Here is an 18,613-nt window from a genome sequence, read left to right as displayed (position 1 = left end):
GATGTTAAAAATTCTTAGTCGGACATTTTTGTTTTTGGAGGAAAAATTTAAAGATAAGCTGTCACAACTTGTACTTTAAATTCAAAGGTTAAAAAGATGTCACATCTAATTAACCATTCCTCCAATAAAATTTTTAATACAATAATTTCATATATTTATATTAAATATTTTAAAACTATATTATGATATTTAATCAAATTTTGAATTTAAATAAGGACTAAAGATATTACTAATATAAAAATAATAAAATAAAAAAAAAGAAAAAGAAATGAGTTTAATATACTCACAATTCTTCGCTACAGAAGTGGGTCTCCTTCTCTGGGTTTCCTCTGGTCCAAGGTGGAGATGTGTGTGGTAAGGGTATCCTTTGGGAAGGCCAAGGGGGGAGAGATGTGTGTGTTGGTGCCTTTGGGAAGGGGAAGGGCGCTATTTATAGACTTTCTGGAGGGACCGGTACGGCCCGTTCTGAATCCGGAACGGCCCGTTCCGGGGCTGCAATTTTACTCACAACGGCCAACTTCGGAACGGGCTGTTCCAATTTCGGAACGGCCCGTTCTGGACTAAAATTTTTAGGTATTTTGGTAGTTTGAGAATGTAACATCCCAGTTTTCAACATGATTATTACTATTATTATTATTATTGTCATTATTACTATGTGGTATTTGGTCATAATTTGGTGGTTATATTTTACTTCAATTATAGATAATTCACACTCCATTTATGCTTAGAAAGATATGTGTGTTGTTAGATCTAATTAGATAGTTGTGAAATTTTTTTTTAAGAATCATTTCTCGCTGGGCTGACTGACTAGTCTCAGTGTCCGAGGCATAACTTGGGCTGTGATGGTCCAAATGATGCAAAATTGGTGTCAATGCAAATCTAAGAGAAAAACGCACAACTTTTGCAGAAATAGCCATTTGCAAAATCGGTCGTTTAGGAGGTCAAAATTGGAATTTTATTTATACAATTGTTTCTCGCTGGGCTGATTGGCAAGTCTCGGTTTTTGGGGTATAACTTGGTCGGTGGTTGTTCAAATGATACAAACTTGGTGGCTATGGAAAGATAAGAGAAAATCCTACAACTTTCATGAAGGAAATATTTTCAGATTCGGCTGTCTATAAGGTCCAAATCAGTAGCCAAAGTCGGTGCGGAAAAGAACATGGCACCAACTCCATTAATTCACACCAACTCCATTAATTCATCCCACCAACTTCTATAATTCATTCCACTAATTCATTCCACTTAGTTTTGTCTATCTTTTTCTCCATTATTTTACATTTTTTAATGTGTTTTGGAGGCTATAAATAGGCCTTCACTTCTCCATTGCAAACCATCCCAAGAAACACTTCTCATTCTCATCCTCTCTTCTCTCATACTCTCTTCTTTCCCTCTTCTTCTCTTTGAAGACCAAGGGAAATCTAGAGGAGAAGGTTCTGTCCTAGTTTTAGCTCCGGCCCCTATTTTAGACGGAAGGAGCCTTGGGGAGGCAGCTGTGCTATAGTCTCAGTTTCTGCCCGAGTTTCAATTCAGGTTTATCCAAGTAAGGGTGGCATTTATAAAATTAATCTAGTATGGGTAGTACTTATAAGACTTAATCTAGTATACATGAGCATGATAGGAGTAGTATAACTTTTAATATGCTATTTTGTTTGTATGAAGGTTGTTATTTATTTAAATTGATGGTTGTTATTTATTCAAGTTGGTGGTTGTTTTGGATATTTAATTTGGCATGGTTATGATTATATTTATATATATAATTATGAAGTATGTTATGTGTATGTGGTTTGGAAAAGTAAATAGGACTGAGAGGAGTAAGGTTATGGATGGGAGATCTCTTGGTGAGATCAGGGATATAATCTTTGGAGAAAATATGGAATTTCGGAATCCCATTGTGAGGATTTCCAATTTGGAATTTTTCCAAGGATTATATAGTAAACCGCTTCAGATGTTAGGTGGATTCTGAAGTACTCCTCTAAGTATCTATTTGCTACCGGTATGGGTCTGGGTCGAGTCATACCGATGGATGAGGTGACCCCACCAGGGTTACGTGACGACGTAATCCAACTGTATACTTTCCATGAGAGGTTAGGCGTGAGACATGGGTTGCTGACATGTTTCACCGTATCAACACTTGGTTTGGATAGGTGTTGAGGCCAACATTTGGTTTGGATGTGTTGGTTACATCATGGATTATACGGTGGTGTGACTTTGCTTTGGATGTGGATTATGTATATATATATGGTATGAATTGTATACTATGGTTATGGATTTCTTTAATTAATATGTATGCATTGGCATGGAGGTGTATACATTATATTGGTTTATATCTATCTTGGAAATACATGTTGGCTTGAATAAATAATTGTTAAATGATATTTATACTATGGTTGGTTTTATACGTGCTAACCCTTATGTTTCCATGTGGTGGAACTGTGATGATCTCACTATGTGGGGGAGCAGATTAGGTGTGAGGCCATGGGATAGCAAGGAGTCTTCTGGGTAGCTGCTTTGAGAAGTGGCTAGGCTTAGAGCTTGACCAGCACCTAGGGTGTTTCTGTTAATGGTTAATGTTAATATATTTTGGATGACTGTATGATTTTACTGAGAATGACTAATATACTTATGTTTGCTATTATGAAAACAATTTTTACACTCTAGCGTAGCTGGCTTTTGCTCTATTTTTTTTATTATAAATGCTTTTTTATTTTGGTTGGTTATTGATGTGATGACCTAAGGTGGGTCGTTACAGTTTTGGTATCAGAGCCTGGTCAAGTCTCTTTAGGATTTGTGGGGAATGGTCTTGTTATGTTTCCGTTGTATGGAAACGAATTTTGAAAGGAACTTCATGAGTAATTCATGAGTTTCTTAATCTTGATTAGGAATTTCTTATGAGTTTCGTGTAAACTCATAAAGTTCTTTGACCTTTTTAGGATGACTGGTAGGGGAAATCATTCTAATTCTTCTTCAAGCATGGATGGGCGGCAAATTGCTCGAGCTATGGAGCTAATTGCTGCTACTATTGGATAATAGAATACTTTATGGTGAGCTTAGGTACCAATAGTATGAATAAAGCCTTGATAATCAACTAGAAAGTATTGACACCTTAGATTTAGGTGAGACATTGATTTGGCAAGAGTTTACAATTAATGGAATTTAGGAATCTATAGTAGTAGTGATTGAATCCAAAGAGGTTGTATCTGAGAATTGAAGTTTTGATGGGAGATTGGAACGTTCCTTGAGCGTTGGTGCTTGCATGATAACTTTTATGGTTGAGGTAGTATGTGAATTTTGTTTTGTGAGCTGTTTTGGTTTAGGATTGTAATGAAAAGCTTGAATATGAGTTTAAGGTGGAAAGGAGTGAGTTTGGAATGATTAAGGTATGTTAGTACACTAATGCTGTATGATATGGGGATTATTTTTGTTGAAATTTTGTTGTGCCAGTATGAGTATCATATTGATAGAATCTGATTTTGTGGTCTTTATGAGAATTATGACTTTAGATACTATCTTTCTAATGGAACTGGAATCAGGTAAAAAGCAGGTCTAGAACTCTAGTTATGACTGCTTTGGTGATCAGAAGTCTAGTTGTTAGAGCTGAATATACTTGAAGTGATTGTTGAAATTTTAGTTAGGAAGGTGATCTTTTTGAAGTCTTAAGAGTTGTAGCTTATTCATTTAGCTTTCATTTAAGACAGGTTTGAAATCATTTGGATGAGTATAACTCTATAGATATATACTGTCATGATAGGCATAACAAGGATAAAATAGATTTGGTGATGTTTTGAGGTTTGGTCATTGAAAGGTTGATTAAAATGATATGCTTGGTTCATGGTGATCAATTCATATATGCTTAAGGATAGTATATGTGAAGGAAGTATTCTAATATGAATTGATATGCAAGTATGTGACCTTATGGATCAATTAGTGGATATTTGTGTGTTAATGAAAGGTTTTGATCTTAGGATGTGATACCATCATATTAGAGTTAAGTGTGAAGATATATCCAAGATAAACTTAGGCTAGATTATCTAAGTATGACTCTGATTGTATTAGGTGCGTGTTTTAGGCCATGTAATTTCTTGTGAAGGTTTAACATAGAGCTACCTAAGGTAGAAGTTGTAGTGAGAGATACCTAATTCAATTAGTAAAATTAAGAGTTTTCTTAGGATAATTTATAGGAGATTTATTAAGTAAATTTCTAAGATAGCAGTTCGAGGTTTAGGCTACTCTCATCTCACTCGCCTCTACTACAGGAATGGCTTTGCTTTCTTTTCCTATAGCAACTAAGATGTTTCAGTTCACTAAATTGTCTTTTGCCTACCCATGAATTCAATAGTAGTTTGAAAGGTTAACCTATATCAGGAATTTCTGGACCTATGCTTATTTTTTTTAACTACCCAAACATTTTATCGCCTACTTCTCTAGGTCATTTACTATTACCTTTGACTGGATTGAATAAGAAATAGTTGCCTTTGTATGGGATAACAAAGGAGAAGGTAGTTTTCAAACTCTTAAAGAAAAATTGGCTAGTGTTAATGCTACTAGATTTTAGTAAGACTTTTGTGGTATATAGTTATACTTCTAAAGATAGATTTGGGAAGAGTGTTGATGCATGAAGGAAAGGTAGTAGCTTATGATTCTAGGCAATTGAAAATTCATGAGAGGAATTACCTTACCCATGACCTTGAGTTAGCAATTTTAATTAAGATTTGGAGACACTACGTATATGATTCTAAGCTTGAGGTATTTAGCGATCATAAGAATTTTAAATATCTATTGACAAGAAGGATAATTGGAATTTTTAAGGACTAGGATTTTGATCTTAGTTGTCATTTGGGCAAAGCTAGTATGGTGGTTGATACTTTGAGTAGAAGACCTCTAAATATATCTTCCCTTATGGTTAAAGAGATAGATCTTTTGGCTCGGTCTAAAGATTTAAGTTTGGATTATGAGGTTACCCTAGGTATGACTCGAGTAACAAGTGGGTTATTGAAGGAAATTGGAGAAGCATAATTAGTTGATTCTGGAAACAAGACAAGAGGATATAGGACAGGGTAGTGGATAAGAGCTGCCTTCGGTATAGATGAAGTGGTAAGACTTAGAGATTGATTCTGTGTACCTAGTGAACTTATGCTTAGGCACTTGATTTTTGAAAGGGTCGTAGAAATGAAGATATTATTCTGGAAGATACCTTGAGTAGGATGATCTTTCGCCTACCACATTTGATGATTTAAGGGTTGGATTTGACTAAAGAACTTAGAGACTTAAGCGTGATGTGTGAGCTCACCCTTAGGAGCATTGAATTTAGTATGTTGAAAGTAACTAAGGAATTAACGGACGAGATTAGAGAAGCCTAGGAGTTAGATTCTTTCCTAGTGAACCAAGTGGAGAGGATTGATAGGGGTATAAATAGCCCTTTACGAGTGGAAATTGATGATGTTTTGGGGTTCAATGATAGGATCTATAGCCTAGGAAGATGATCTTAAAGGGAGGACACAAGAGTATTCTTAATATCCATTAAGGGGCTACTAAGGTGTATCAGAGTGGTGCAACGGAAGCATGGTGGCCTTAAGTGTAGAGAGGAATAGAGGATGGTGTGTACTCATATTTAGTATAGTATAAGTCTGAGACAGAACATTAGGTGCCTTTTAGGACTTTTGTAGCCTTTAGATGTTCCTATTTGGAAATGAGATAATGTGTATAAACTTTGTTGTGGGTTTTCCTAGGAGGTTTAGGAAGAATTTTGAACAAGGTACAGATGGAATTTTGAGGTACAAGAGTAGAATTTGTATTCCACAGGATGAGGAGTTGAAGAAATTGATATTTGAGGAAGCTCATAAAAGCAAATTGAGTATACATCCAGGTATGAAAAAAATGTATCAAGATTTGAAGAAAATGTTTTGGTGGAATGGAATGAAAAGGGAGATAGCTGAGTATGTTGCATCTTGCATTGTGTGTCAAAAAGCTAAAGTGGAACATCAAAAACCAGGAGGTTTGTTACAAATGATGGAGATCCCTGAATGGAAATGGGATAGTATAACCATGGATTTTGTTGTTGGATTACCAAGGTCTGCTAAGAATTGTAATTCTATTTGGGTGATCGTGGATAGATTAACTAAGTGTGCTCATTTTCTTCCGGTGAATATAAAGTGGTCCTTAGAAAGGTTAACTCAATTGTATATTAAGGAGATTGTTAGATTACATGGTGTGCCCTCTAGTATCATCTCTGATAGGGATCCTCGTTTTACATCCTGATTTTGGCAGAGTTTGCATCAGGCGTTAGGAACTAAGTTAAGACTCAGTTCTGCTTATCACCCACAAACTGATGGGCAGTCTGAGAGGACTATTCAATCTTTGGAGGACTTGTTGAGGGCTTGTATTTTGGATCATCTAGGGAGTTGGGAAGAGATGTTGCCTTTGGTTGAGTTCACTTATAATAACAGTTTTCACGCAAGTATAGAAATGGCACCATTTGAGGCTCTGTATGGGAGGAAATGTAGAACACCTTTGTGTTGGTTTAAAGAGGGAGAACATGTATTTTGAAGGTGACTCCTACCACCGGTGTGGGAAGAGCTATTAAAGCTAAGAAGTTGAATCCTAAGTTTATTGGGCCGTATCAAATTCTCAAGGGGATTGGATCAGTGGTATATCAGATTGCATTACCTCCATTCCTGTCTAATTTGCATGATGTGTTTCATGTTTCACAACTGAGAAAGTATATTCACGATCCGAGTCATGTTTTGGAATCAGAGGCAGTACAAGTTAAGGAGAATTTAACTTTTGAGAAACAGCCAGTCTCAATGATAGATAAGAAAGTTAAACATTTGCGGAGAAAATCTATCAATTTGGTAAAGATTATTTGGGATGAGGTTACTAATGAAGCCACTTGGGAGTTGGAAGATAAGATGAAGGATCAAATCTCTTTTCAAGTAAGTGAATTTTCGAGGACGAAAATTTTTGTTGTTGGGGAGAATTGTAACATCCCAGTTTTCAACATGATTATTACTATTATTATTATTATTGTCATTATTACTATGTGGTATTTGGTCATAATTTGGTGGTTATATTTTACTTCAATTATAGATAATTCACACTCCATTTATGCTTAGAAAGATATGTGTGTTGTTAGATCTAATTAGATAGTTGTGAAATTTTTTTTTAAGAATCATTTCTCGCTGGGCTGACTGACTAGTCTCAGTGTCCGAGGCATAACTTGGGCTGTGATGGTCCAAATGATGCAAAATTGGTGTCAATGCAAATCTAAGAGAAAAACGCACAACTTTTGCAGAAATAGCCATTTGCAAAATCGGTCGTTTAGGAGGTCAAAATTGGAATTTTATTTATACAATTGTTTCTCGCTGGGCTGATTGGCAAGTCTCGGTTTTTGGGGTATAACTTGGTCGGTGGTTGTTCAAATGATACAAACTTGGTGGCTATGGAAAGATAAGAGAAAATCCTACAACTTTCATGAAGGAAATATTTTCAGATTCGGCTGTCTATAAGGTCCAAATCAGTAGCCAAAGTCGGTGCGGAAAAGAACATGGCACCAACTCCATTAATTCACACCAACTCCATTAATTCATCCCACCAACTTCTATAATTCATTCCACTAATTCATTCCACTTAGTTTTGTCTATCTTTTTCTCCATTATTTTACATTTTTTAATGTGTTTTGGAGGCTATAAATAGGCCTTCACTTCTCCATTGCAAACCATCCCAAGAAACACTTCTCATTCTCATCCTCTCTTCTCTCATACTCTCTTCTTTCCCTCTTCTTCTCTTTGAAGACCAAGGGAAATCTAGAGGAGAAGGTTCTGTCCTAGTTTTAGCTCCGGCCCCTATTTTAGACGGAAGGAGCCTTGGGGAGGCAGCTGTGCTATAGTCTCAGTTTCTGCCCGAGTTTCAATTCAGGTTTATCCAAGTAAGGGTGGCATTTATAAAATTAATCTAGTATGGGTAGTACTTATAAGACTTAATCTAGTATACATGAGCATGATAGGAGTAGTATAACTTTTAATATGCTATTTTGTTTGTATGAAGGTTGTTATTTATTTAAATTGATGGTTGTTATTTATTCAAGTTGGTGGTTGTTTTGGATATTTAATTTGGCATGGTTATGATTATATTTATATATATAATTATGAAGTATGTTATGTGTATGTGGTTTGGAAAAGTAAATAGGACTGAGAGGAGTAAGGTTATGGATGGGAGATCTCTTGGTGAGATCAGGGATATAATCTTTGGAGAAAATATGGAATTTCGGAATCCCATTGTGAGGATTTCCAATTTGGAATTTTTCCAAGGATTATATAGTAAACCGCTTCAGATGTTAGGTGGATTCTGAAGTACTCCTCTAAGTATCTATTTGCTACCGGTATGGGTCTGGGTCGAGTCATACCGATGGATGAGGTGACCCCACCAGGGTTACGTGACGACGTAATCCAACTGTATACTTTCCATGAGAGGTTAGGCGTGAGACATGGGTTGCTGACATGTTTCACCGTATCAACACTTGGTTTGGATAGGTGTTGAGGCCAACATTTGGTTTGGATGTGTTGGTTACATCATGGATTATACGGTGGTGTGACTTTGCTTTGGATGTGGATTATGTATATATATATGGTATGAATTGTATACTATGGTTATGGATTTCTTTAATTAATATGTATGCATTGGCATGGAGGTGTATACATTATATTGGTTTATATCTATCTTGGAAATACATGTTGGCTTGAATAAATAATTGTTAAATGATATTTATACTATGGTTGGTTTTATACGTGCTAACCCTTATGTTTCCATGTGGTGGAACTGTGATGATCTCACTATGTGGGGGAGCAGATTAGGTGTGAGGCCATGGGATAGCAAGGAGTCTTCTGGGTAGCTGCTTTGAGAAGTGGCTAGGCTTAGAGCTTGACCAGCACCTAGGGTGTTTCTGTTAATGGTTAATGTTAATATATTTTGGATGACTGTATGATTTTACTGAGAATGACTAATATACTTATGTTTGCTATTATGAAAACAATTTTTACACTCTAGCGTAGCTGGCTTTTGCTCTATTTTTTTTATTATAAATGCTTTTTTATTTTGGTTGGTTATTGATGTGATGACCTAAGGTGGGTCGTTACAGTTTTGGTATCAGAGCCTGGTCAAGTCTCTTTAGGATTTGTGGGGAATGGTCTTGTTATGTTTCCGTTGTATGGAAACGAATTTTGAAAGGAACTTCATGAGTAATTCATGAGTTTCTTAATCTTGATTAGGAATTTCTTATGAGTTTCGTGTAAACTCATAAAGTTCTTTGACCTTTTTAGGATGACTGGTAGGGGAAATCATTCTAATTCTTCTTCAAGCATGGATGGGCGGCAAATTGCTCGAGCTATGGAGCTAATTGCTGCTACTATTGGATAATAGAATACTTTATGGTGAGCTTAGGTACCAATAGTATGAATAAAGCCTTGATAATCAACTAGAAAGTATTGACACCTTAGATTTAGGTGAGACATTGATTTGGCAAGAGTTTACAATTAATGGAATTTAGGAATCTATAGTAGTAGTGATTGAATCCAAAGAGGTTGTATCTGAGAATTGAAGTTTTGATGGGAGATTGGAACGTTCCTTGAGCGTTGGTGCTTGCATGATAACTTTTATGGTTGAGGTAGTATGTGAATTTTGTTTTGTGAGCTGTTTTGGTTTAGGATTGTAATGAAAAGCTTGAATATGAGTTTAAGGTGGAAAGGAGTGAGTTTGGAATGATTAAGGTATGTTAGTACACTAATGCTGTATGATATGGGGATTATTTTTGTTGAAATTTTGTTGTGCCAGTATGAGTATCATATTGATAGAATCTGATTTTGTGGTCTTTATGAGAATTATGACTTTAGATACTATCTTTCTAATGGAACTGGAATCAGGTAAAAAGCAGGTCTAGAACTCTAGTTATGACTGCTTTGGTGATCAGAAGTCTAGTTGTTAGAGCTGAATATACTTGAAGTGATTGTTGAAATTTTAGTTAGGAAGGTGATCTTTTTGAAGTCTTAAGAGTTGTAGCTTATTCATTTAGCTTTCATTTAAGACAGGTTTGAAATCATTTGGATGAGTATAACTCTATAGATATATACTGTCATGATAGGCATAACAAGGATAAAATAGATTTGGTGATGTTTTGAGGTTTGGTCATTGAAAGGTTGATTAAAATGATATGCTTGGTTCATGGTGATCAATTCATATATGCTTAAGGATAGTATATGTGAAGGAAGTATTCTAATATGAATTGATATGCAAGTATGTGACCTTATGGATCAATTAGTGGATATTTGTGTGTTAATGAAAGGTTTTGATCTTAGGATGTGATACCATCATATTAGAGTTAAGTGTGAAGATATATCCAAGATAAACTTAGGCTAGATTATCTAAGTATGACTCTGATTGTATTAGGTGCGTGTTTTAGGCCATGTAATTTCTTGTGAAGGTTTAACATAGAGCTACCTAAGGTAGAAGTTGTAGTGAGAGATACCTAATTCAATTAGTAAAATTAAGAGTTTTCTTAGGATAATTTATAGGAGATTTATTAAGTAAATTTCTAAGATAGCAGTTCGAGGTTTAGGCTACTCTCATCTCACTCGCCTCTACTACAGGAATGGCTTTGCTTTCTTTTCCTATAGCAACTAAGATGTTTCAGTTCACTAAATTGTCTTTTGCCTACCCATGAATTCAATAGTAGTTTGAAAGGTTAACCTATATCAGGAATTTCTGGACCTATGCTTATTTTTTTTAACTACCCAAACATTTTATCGCCTACTTCTCTAGGTCATTTACTATTACCTTTGACTGGATTGAATAAGAAATAGTTGCCTTTGTATGGGATAACAAAGGAGAAGGTAGTTTTCAAACTCTTAAAGAAAAATTGGCTAGTGTTAATGCTACTAGATTTTAGTAAGACTTTTGTGGTATATAGTTATACTTCTAAAGATAGATTTGGGAAGAGTGTTGATGCATGAAGGAAAGGTAGTAGCTTATGATTCTAGGCAATTGAAAATTCATGAGAGGAATTACCTTACCCATGACCTTGAGTTAGCAATTTTAATTAAGATTTGGAGACACTACGTATATGATTCTAAGCTTGAGGTATTTAGCGATCATAAGAATTTTAAATATCTATTGACAAGAAGGATAATTGGAATTTTTAAGGACTAGGATTTTGATCTTAGTTGTCATTTGGGCAAAGCTAGTATGGTGGTTGATACTTTGAGTAGAAGACCTCTAAATATATCTTCCCTTATGGTTAAAGAGATAGATCTTTTGGCTCGGTCTAAAGATTTAAGTTTGGATTATGAGGTTACCCTAGGTATGACTCGAGTAACAAGTGGATTATTGAAGGAAATTGGAGAAGCATAATTAGTTGATTCTGGAAACAAGACAAGAGGATATAGGACAGGGTAGTGGATAAGAGCTGCCTTCGGTATAGATGAAGTGGTAAGACTTAGAGATTGATTCTGTGTACCTAGTGAACTTATGCTTAGGCACTTGATTTTTGAAAGGGTCGTAGAAATGAAGATATTATTCTGGAAGATACCTTGAGTAGGATGATCTTTCGCCTACCACATTTGATGATTTAAGGGTTGGATTTGACTAAAGAACTTAGAGACTTAAGCGTGATGTGTGAGCTCACCCTTAGGAGCATTGAATTTAGTATGTTGAAAGTAACTAAGGAATTAACGGACGAGATTAGAGAAGCCTAGGAGTTAGATTCTTTCCTAGTGAACCAAGTGGAGAGGATTGATAGGGGTATAAATAGCCCTTTACGAGTGGAAATTGATGATGTTTTGGGGTTCAATGATAGGATCTATAGCCTAGGAAGATGATCTTAAAGGGAGGACACAAGAGTATTCTTAATATCCATTAAGGGGCTACTAAGGTGTATCAGAGTGGTGCAACGGAAGCATGGTGGCCTTAAGTGTAGAGAGGAATAGAGGATGGTGTGTACTCATATTTAGTATAGTATAAGTCTGAGACAGAACATTAGGTGCCTTTTAGGACTTTTGTAGCCTTTAGATGTTCCTATTTGGAAATGAGATAATGTGTATAAACTTTGTTGTGGGTTTTCCTAGGAGGTTTAGGAAGAATTTTGAACAAGGTACAGATGGAATTTTGAGGTACAAGAGTAGAATTTGTATTCCACAGGATGAGGAGTTGAAGAAATTGATATTTGAGGAAGCTCATAAAAGCAAATTGAGTATACATCCAGGTATGAAAAAAATGTATCAAGATTTGAAGAAAATGTTTTGGTGGAATGGAATGAAAAGGGAGATAGCTGAGTATGTTGCATCTTGCATTGTGTGTCAAAAAGCTAAAGTGGAACATCAAAAACCAGGAGGTTTGTTACAAATGATGGAGATCCCTGAATGGAAATGGGATAGTATAACCATGGATTTTGTTGTTGGATTACCAAGGTCTGCTAAGAATTGTAATTCTATTTGGGTGATCGTGGATAGATTAACTAAGTGTGCTCATTTTCTTCCGGTGAATATAAAGTGGTCCTTAGAAAGGTTAACTCAATTGTATATTAAGGAGATTGTTAGATTACATGGTGTGCCCTCTAGTATCATCTCTGATAGGGATCCTCGTTTTACATCCTGATTTTGGCAGAGTTTGCATCAGGCGTTAGGAACTAAGTTAAGACTCAGTTCTGCTTATCACCCACAAACTGATGGGCAGTCTGAGAGGACTATTCAATCTTTGGAGGACTTGTTGAGGGCTTGTATTTTGGATCATCTAGGGAGTTGGGAAGAGATGTTGCCTTTGGTTGAGTTCACTTATAATAACAGTTTTCACGCAAGTATAGAAATGGCACCATTTGAGGCTCTGTATGGGAGGAAATGTAGAACACCTTTGTGTTGGTTTAAAGAGGGAGAACATGTATTTTGAAGGTGACTCCTACCACCGGTGTGGGAAGAGCTATTAAAGCTAAGAAGTTGAATCCTAAGTTTATTGGGCCGTATCAAATTCTCAAGGGGATTGGATCAGTGGTATATCAGATTGCATTACCTCCATTCCTGTCTAATTTGCATGATGTGTTTCATGTTTCACAACTGAGAAAGTATATTCACGATCCGAGTCATGTTTTGGAATCAGAGGCAGTACAAGTTAAGGAGAATTTAACTTTTGAGAAACAGCCAGTCTCAATGATAGATAAGAAAGTTAAACATTTGCGGAGAAAATCTATCAATTTGGTAAAGATTATTTGGGATGAGGTTACTAATGAAGCCACTTGGGAGTTGGAAGATAAGATGAAGGATCAAATCTCTTTTCAAGTAAGTGAATTTTCGAGGACGAAAATTTTTGTTGTTGGGGAGAATTGTAACATCCCAGTTTTCAACATGATTATTACTATTATTATTATTATTGTCATTATTACTATGTGGTATTTGGTCATAATTTGGTGGTTATATTTTACTTCAATTATAGATAATTCACACTCCATTTATGCTTAGAAAGATATGTGTGTTGTTAGATCTAATTAGATAGTTGTGAAATTTTTTTTTAAGAATCATTTCTCGCTGGGCTGACTGACTAGTCTCAGTGTCCGAGGCATAACTTGGGCTGTGATGGTCCAAATGATGCAAAATTGGTGTCAATGCAAATCTAAGAGAAAAACGCACAACTTTTGCAGAAATAGCCATTTGCAAAATCGGTCGTTTAGGAGGTCAAAATTGGAATTTTATTTATACAATTGTTTCTCGCTGGGCTGATTGGCAAGTCTCGGTTTTTGGGGTATAACTTGGTCGGTGGTTGTTCAAATGATACAAACTTGGTGGCTATGGAAAGATAAGAGAAAATCCTACAACTTTCATGAAGGAAATATTTTCAGATTCGGCTGTCTATAAGGTCCAAATCAGTAGCCAAAGTCGGTGCGGAAAAGAACATGGCACCAACTCCATTAATTCACACCAACTCCATTAATTCATCCCACCAACTTCTATAATTCATTCCACTAATTCATTCCACTTAGTTTTGTCTATCTTTTTCTCCATTATTTTACATTTTTTAATGTGTTTTGGAGGCTATAAATAGGCCTTCACTTCTCCATTGCAAACCATCCCAAGAAACACTTCTCATTCTCATCCTCTCTTCTCTCATACTCTCTTCTTTCCCTCTTCTTCTCTTTGAAGACCAAGGGAAATCTAGAGGAGAAGGTTCTGTCCTAGTTTTAGCTCCGGCCCCTATTTTAGACGGAAGGAGCCTTGGGGAGGCAGCTGTGCTATAGTCTCAGTTTCTGCCCGAGTTTCAATTCAGGTTTATCCAAGTAAGGGTGGCATTTATAAAATTAATCTAGTATGGGTAGTACTTATAAGACTTAATCTAGTATACATGAGCATGATAGGAGTAGTATAACTTTTAATATGCTATTTTGTTTGTATGAAGGTTGTTATTTATTTAAATTGATGGTTGTTATTTATTCAAGTTGGTGGTTGTTTTGGATATTTAATTTGGCATGGTTATGATTATATTTATATATATAATTATGAAGTATGTTATGTGTATGTGGTTTGGAAAAGTAAATAGGACTGAGAGGAGTAAGGTTATGGATGGGAGATCTCTTGGTGAGATCAGGGATATAATCTTTGGAGAAAATATGGAATTTCGGAATCCCATTGTGAGGATTTCCAATTTGGAATTTTTCCAAGGATTATATAGTAAACCGCTTCAGATGTTAGGTGGATTCTGAAGTACTCCTCTAAGTATCTATTTGCTACCGGTATGGGTCTGGGTCGAGTCATACCGATGGATGAGGTGACCCCACCAGGGTTACGTGACGACGTAATCCAACTGTATACTTTCCATGAGAGGTTAGGCGTGAGACATGGGTTGCTGACATGTTTCACCGTATCAACACTTGGTTTGGATAGGTGTTGAGGCCAACATTTGGTTTGGATGTGTTGGTTACATCATGGATTATACGGTGGTGTGACTTTGCTTTGGATGTGGATTATGTATATATATATGGTATGAATTGTATACTATGGTTATGGATTTCTTTAATTAATATGTATGCATTGGCATGGAGGTGTATACATTATATTGGTTTATATCTATCTTGGAAATACATGTTGGCTTGAATAAATAATTGTTAAATGATATTTATACTATGGTTGGTTTTATACGTGCTAACCCTTATGTTTCCATGTGGTGGAACTGTGATGATCTCACTATGTGGGGGAGCAGATTAGGTGTGAGGCCATGGGATAGCAAGGAGTCTTCTGGGTAGCTGCTTTGAGAAGTGGCTAGGCTTAGAGCTTGACCAGCACCTAGGGTGTTTCTGTTAATGGTTAATGTTAATATATTTTGGATGACTGTATGATTTTACTGAGAATGACTAATATACTTATGTTTGCTATTATGAAAACAATTTTTACACTCTAGCGTAGCTGGCTTTTGCTCTATTTTTTTTATTATAAATGCTCTTTTATTTTGGTTGGTTATTGATGTGATGACCTAAGGTGGGTCGTTACAGAGAACGGCCCGTTCTGGACTAAAAAATATAGGTCTTTTTGAAGGTTGGAACGGCCCGTTCCAGTTTGGGAACGGGCCGTTCCAATTTTTGGGAACAGCCCGTTTTGGGCAAGAAATATTAGGCTTTTTGGAAGGCTAGAACGGCCCGTTCCGGGCTAGAATTTATAGGTGTTTTTGGAAGGTTGGAACGGCCCGTTCTGAATTCAGAACGGCCCGTTCCGGGCTAGAAATTTTAGGGCTTTTTTGAAAGGTTGGAACGGCCCGTTCCAGCTTTTGGAACGGCCCGTTCTGGGATATAAATTTTAAGGCTTTTTGGAAAGTTAGAACGGCCCGTTCCAGATTGGGAACGGCCCGTTCTGGGCTAGAAATTTTATAAAAAATAGTAAATTACCCTCCATAAAAGTATAAACAATGAGGTGTTACATTTGACTTACGTATTTTTGTCTTTTTTGATCTTTTTTGAATATACCTTTTTTCTATTTTTTTTTAAACAAAAATTGACATTTCCCGGACGAAATTGGGTTACTACAGTTGCCCCTCTTTACTTAATTTTACTAGATAATATAAACAACTCTTGTTTCCATATTATCATAGTAAAATATAAGTAAAGAAAACACAAATTTCGTCCTTGAGCTTGAAACATTTAGGAACATGAGCACGAGGGACACGAAACATTAAAAAACATGAGCGCGAGAGCTCGAAACATTAAAAGACATGGGTGCGGGGGCTCAAAACATTAAAAAGGTGAGCGCGAGAGCTCAAAACATTGAAAAAAGTGAGCGCGAGGGCTCGAAAGATTGATAGAGTGAGCATGAAGGCGCGAAACATTAAACAACATGGGTGCGGGGGCTCAAAACATTAAAAAGGTGAGCGCGAGAGCTCAAAACATTAAAAAAGTGAGCGCGAGGGCTCGAAAGATTGATAGAGTGAGCATAGAGGCTTGAAAATTAAAAGAATGAGCACGAGACTCAAAAGATTGATAGAGTGAGCATAGAGGTTTGAAAATTAAAAGAGTGAGCACGGGGGCTCGAAAGATTGATATGTGAGCATAGAGGCTTGAAAATTAAAAGAGTGAGCATAGAAGCTTGAAAATTAATAGAGGCATGAAACATTAAAAGAGTGAGCACGGGGACTCGAAAGATTGATAGAGGCTTGAAAATTAAAAGAGTGAGCGCGGGGGCTCGAAAGATTGATAGAGGCTTGAAGATTAAAAGAGTGAGCACGGGGCTCGAAAGATTGATAGAGGCTTGAAAATTAAAAGAGTGAGCACAGGGGCTCAAAATTAAAAGAGTGAACATAGAGGCTTGAAAATTAAAAGAGTGGACATAGAGGCTTGAAAAGTAAAAGAGTGAGCATAGAGGCTTGAAAGTTAATAGAGGCATGAAACATTAAAAGAGTGAGCACGGGGGCTCGAAAGATTGATAGAGGCTTGAAAATTAAAAGAGTGAGCGCGGCGGCTCGAAAGATTGATAGAGGCTTGAAAATTAAAAGAGTGAGCACATGGAGGCTTGAAAGATTGATAGAGGCTTGAAAATTAAAAGAGTGAGCACATGGACTCGAAAATTAAAAGAGTGGACATAGAGGCTTGAAAATTAAAAGAGTGGACATAGAGGCTTGACAATTAAAAGAGTGAACATAGAGACTTGAAAAGTAAAAGAGTGGTCATAGAGGCTTGAAAAATTAAAAGAGTGGACATAGAGGCTTGAAAATTAATAGAGGCATGAAACATTAAAAGAGTGAGCACATGGAGGCTTGAAAGATTTATAGAGGCTTGAAAATTAAAAGAGTGAGCACATGGACTCGAAAATTAAAAGAGTGGACATAGAGGCTTGAAAATTAAAAGAGTGGACATAGAGGCTTGAAAATTAAAAGAGTGAACATAGAGGCTTGAAAAGTAAAAGAGTGGTCATAGAGGCTTGAAAAATTAAAAGAGTGGACATAGAGGCTTGAAAATTAAAAGAGTGAACATAGAGGCTTGAAAAGTAAAAGAGTGAACATAGAGGCTTGAAAATTAAAAGAGTGAACGTAGAGGCTTGAAAAGTAAAAGAGTGAGCATAGAGGCTTGAAAATTAATAGAGGCATGAAACATTAAAAGAGTGAGCACGGGGGCTCGAAAGATTGATAACATGGGCGTAGGGACCCAAAATATTAAAAAAATGGGCGCGGGGACCCGAAACATAAAAGTGTGAATTTTGATGGAAACAATGTTAATACCAAGTAGATAGTAAACTTCATTGAATGTGTTATGCAAGTACATTACTTGATTACATGTGCATGATAAGTACCAAACTTTGGTACAACTATTGTGGATGCTAAGCATGTATTGTACTTGAATGCATGAGTTAGGGATGATCCAAACTTTTGGTGATGCAAATGACAAGTATGCATTGGGCTTGAATGAATGTGTTAAACAAAGTATTAGACATTAATGTGAACAATGTGGGTGTTGGACAAGTATTGGATTTGAATAGATGTACCAAACTATGATATAATGAATGTCAACCATGTGTTAAACTCAAACGTAGATGATATAGATGTCGGACAAGTGCGAGACTTTATATGCAAGTGATGAATTTGAATGCATGTATTAGGAAAATACCAAACTTTGATGCAAACAAAGTGGATGCCAAGTGATGATTGGACATGAACGAACACTTCAAACATATTAATACAAATGATGTAATGCTTGATTCGGTATTAGGATGTTTATGAGGTGTCATAGACAAATTTCATTTTGTTTTTGTTTTTTTTTTCTTTTCAAAGAAAACCATAAAATGATTATTTTCTTTAGAGAAAGCAAATTCATGCAAAGCCCTTTTTGTGTCTCAATTATTCACCCTTTTTTATCCTCTTTTCAAATCCATGAAATCCTGTTCTTTCCTTTTTTGTCAATCGTCGAAAAATGATCTCACAATTTATCTTTTCAAACTTATCCCACCTAGAATCAAGTGAGACTCATTTGGCCTAACTTATCAATTAAGTGATTATCACCATCTTGTTATTTCCTTTGAAACATCATTTAATCAACATGCATAACAATGACACATGATTTGTTTTGGAAGACTATTCAAAAAGGATATTTGAACGTGACTTTATTTTGATA

The 18,613-nt window shown here is 36.1% G+C and overlaps 1 long non-coding RNA gene across 1 annotated transcript; it reads left to right on the top strand.

Annotated features, from left to right (window-relative positions):
* Positions 1-617: 617 nt before the first annotated feature.
* On the top strand, positions 618-15,419 carry LOC145958173 (uncharacterized). The gene is made up of 4 exons (XR_014433808.1): positions 618-1,540; positions 2,461-7,921; positions 8,842-14,302; positions 15,223-15,419. It is a non-coding gene; the product is annotated as an uncharacterized LOC145958173 (long non-coding RNA).
* Positions 15,420-18,613: the final 3,194 nt, after the last annotated feature.

The sequence above is a fragment of the Cajanus cajan genome, chromosome 5, assembly GCF_000230855.2.
Source record: "Cajanus cajan strain Asha chromosome 5, NIPB_CcT2T_4, whole genome shotgun sequence".
NCBI lineage: Eukaryota > Viridiplantae > Streptophyta > Magnoliopsida > Fabales > Fabaceae > Cajanus > Cajanus cajan.
The sequence above is the reverse complement of the archived record's forward strand: the minus strand, read 5'-3'. Positions and strand labels throughout refer to the sequence as shown.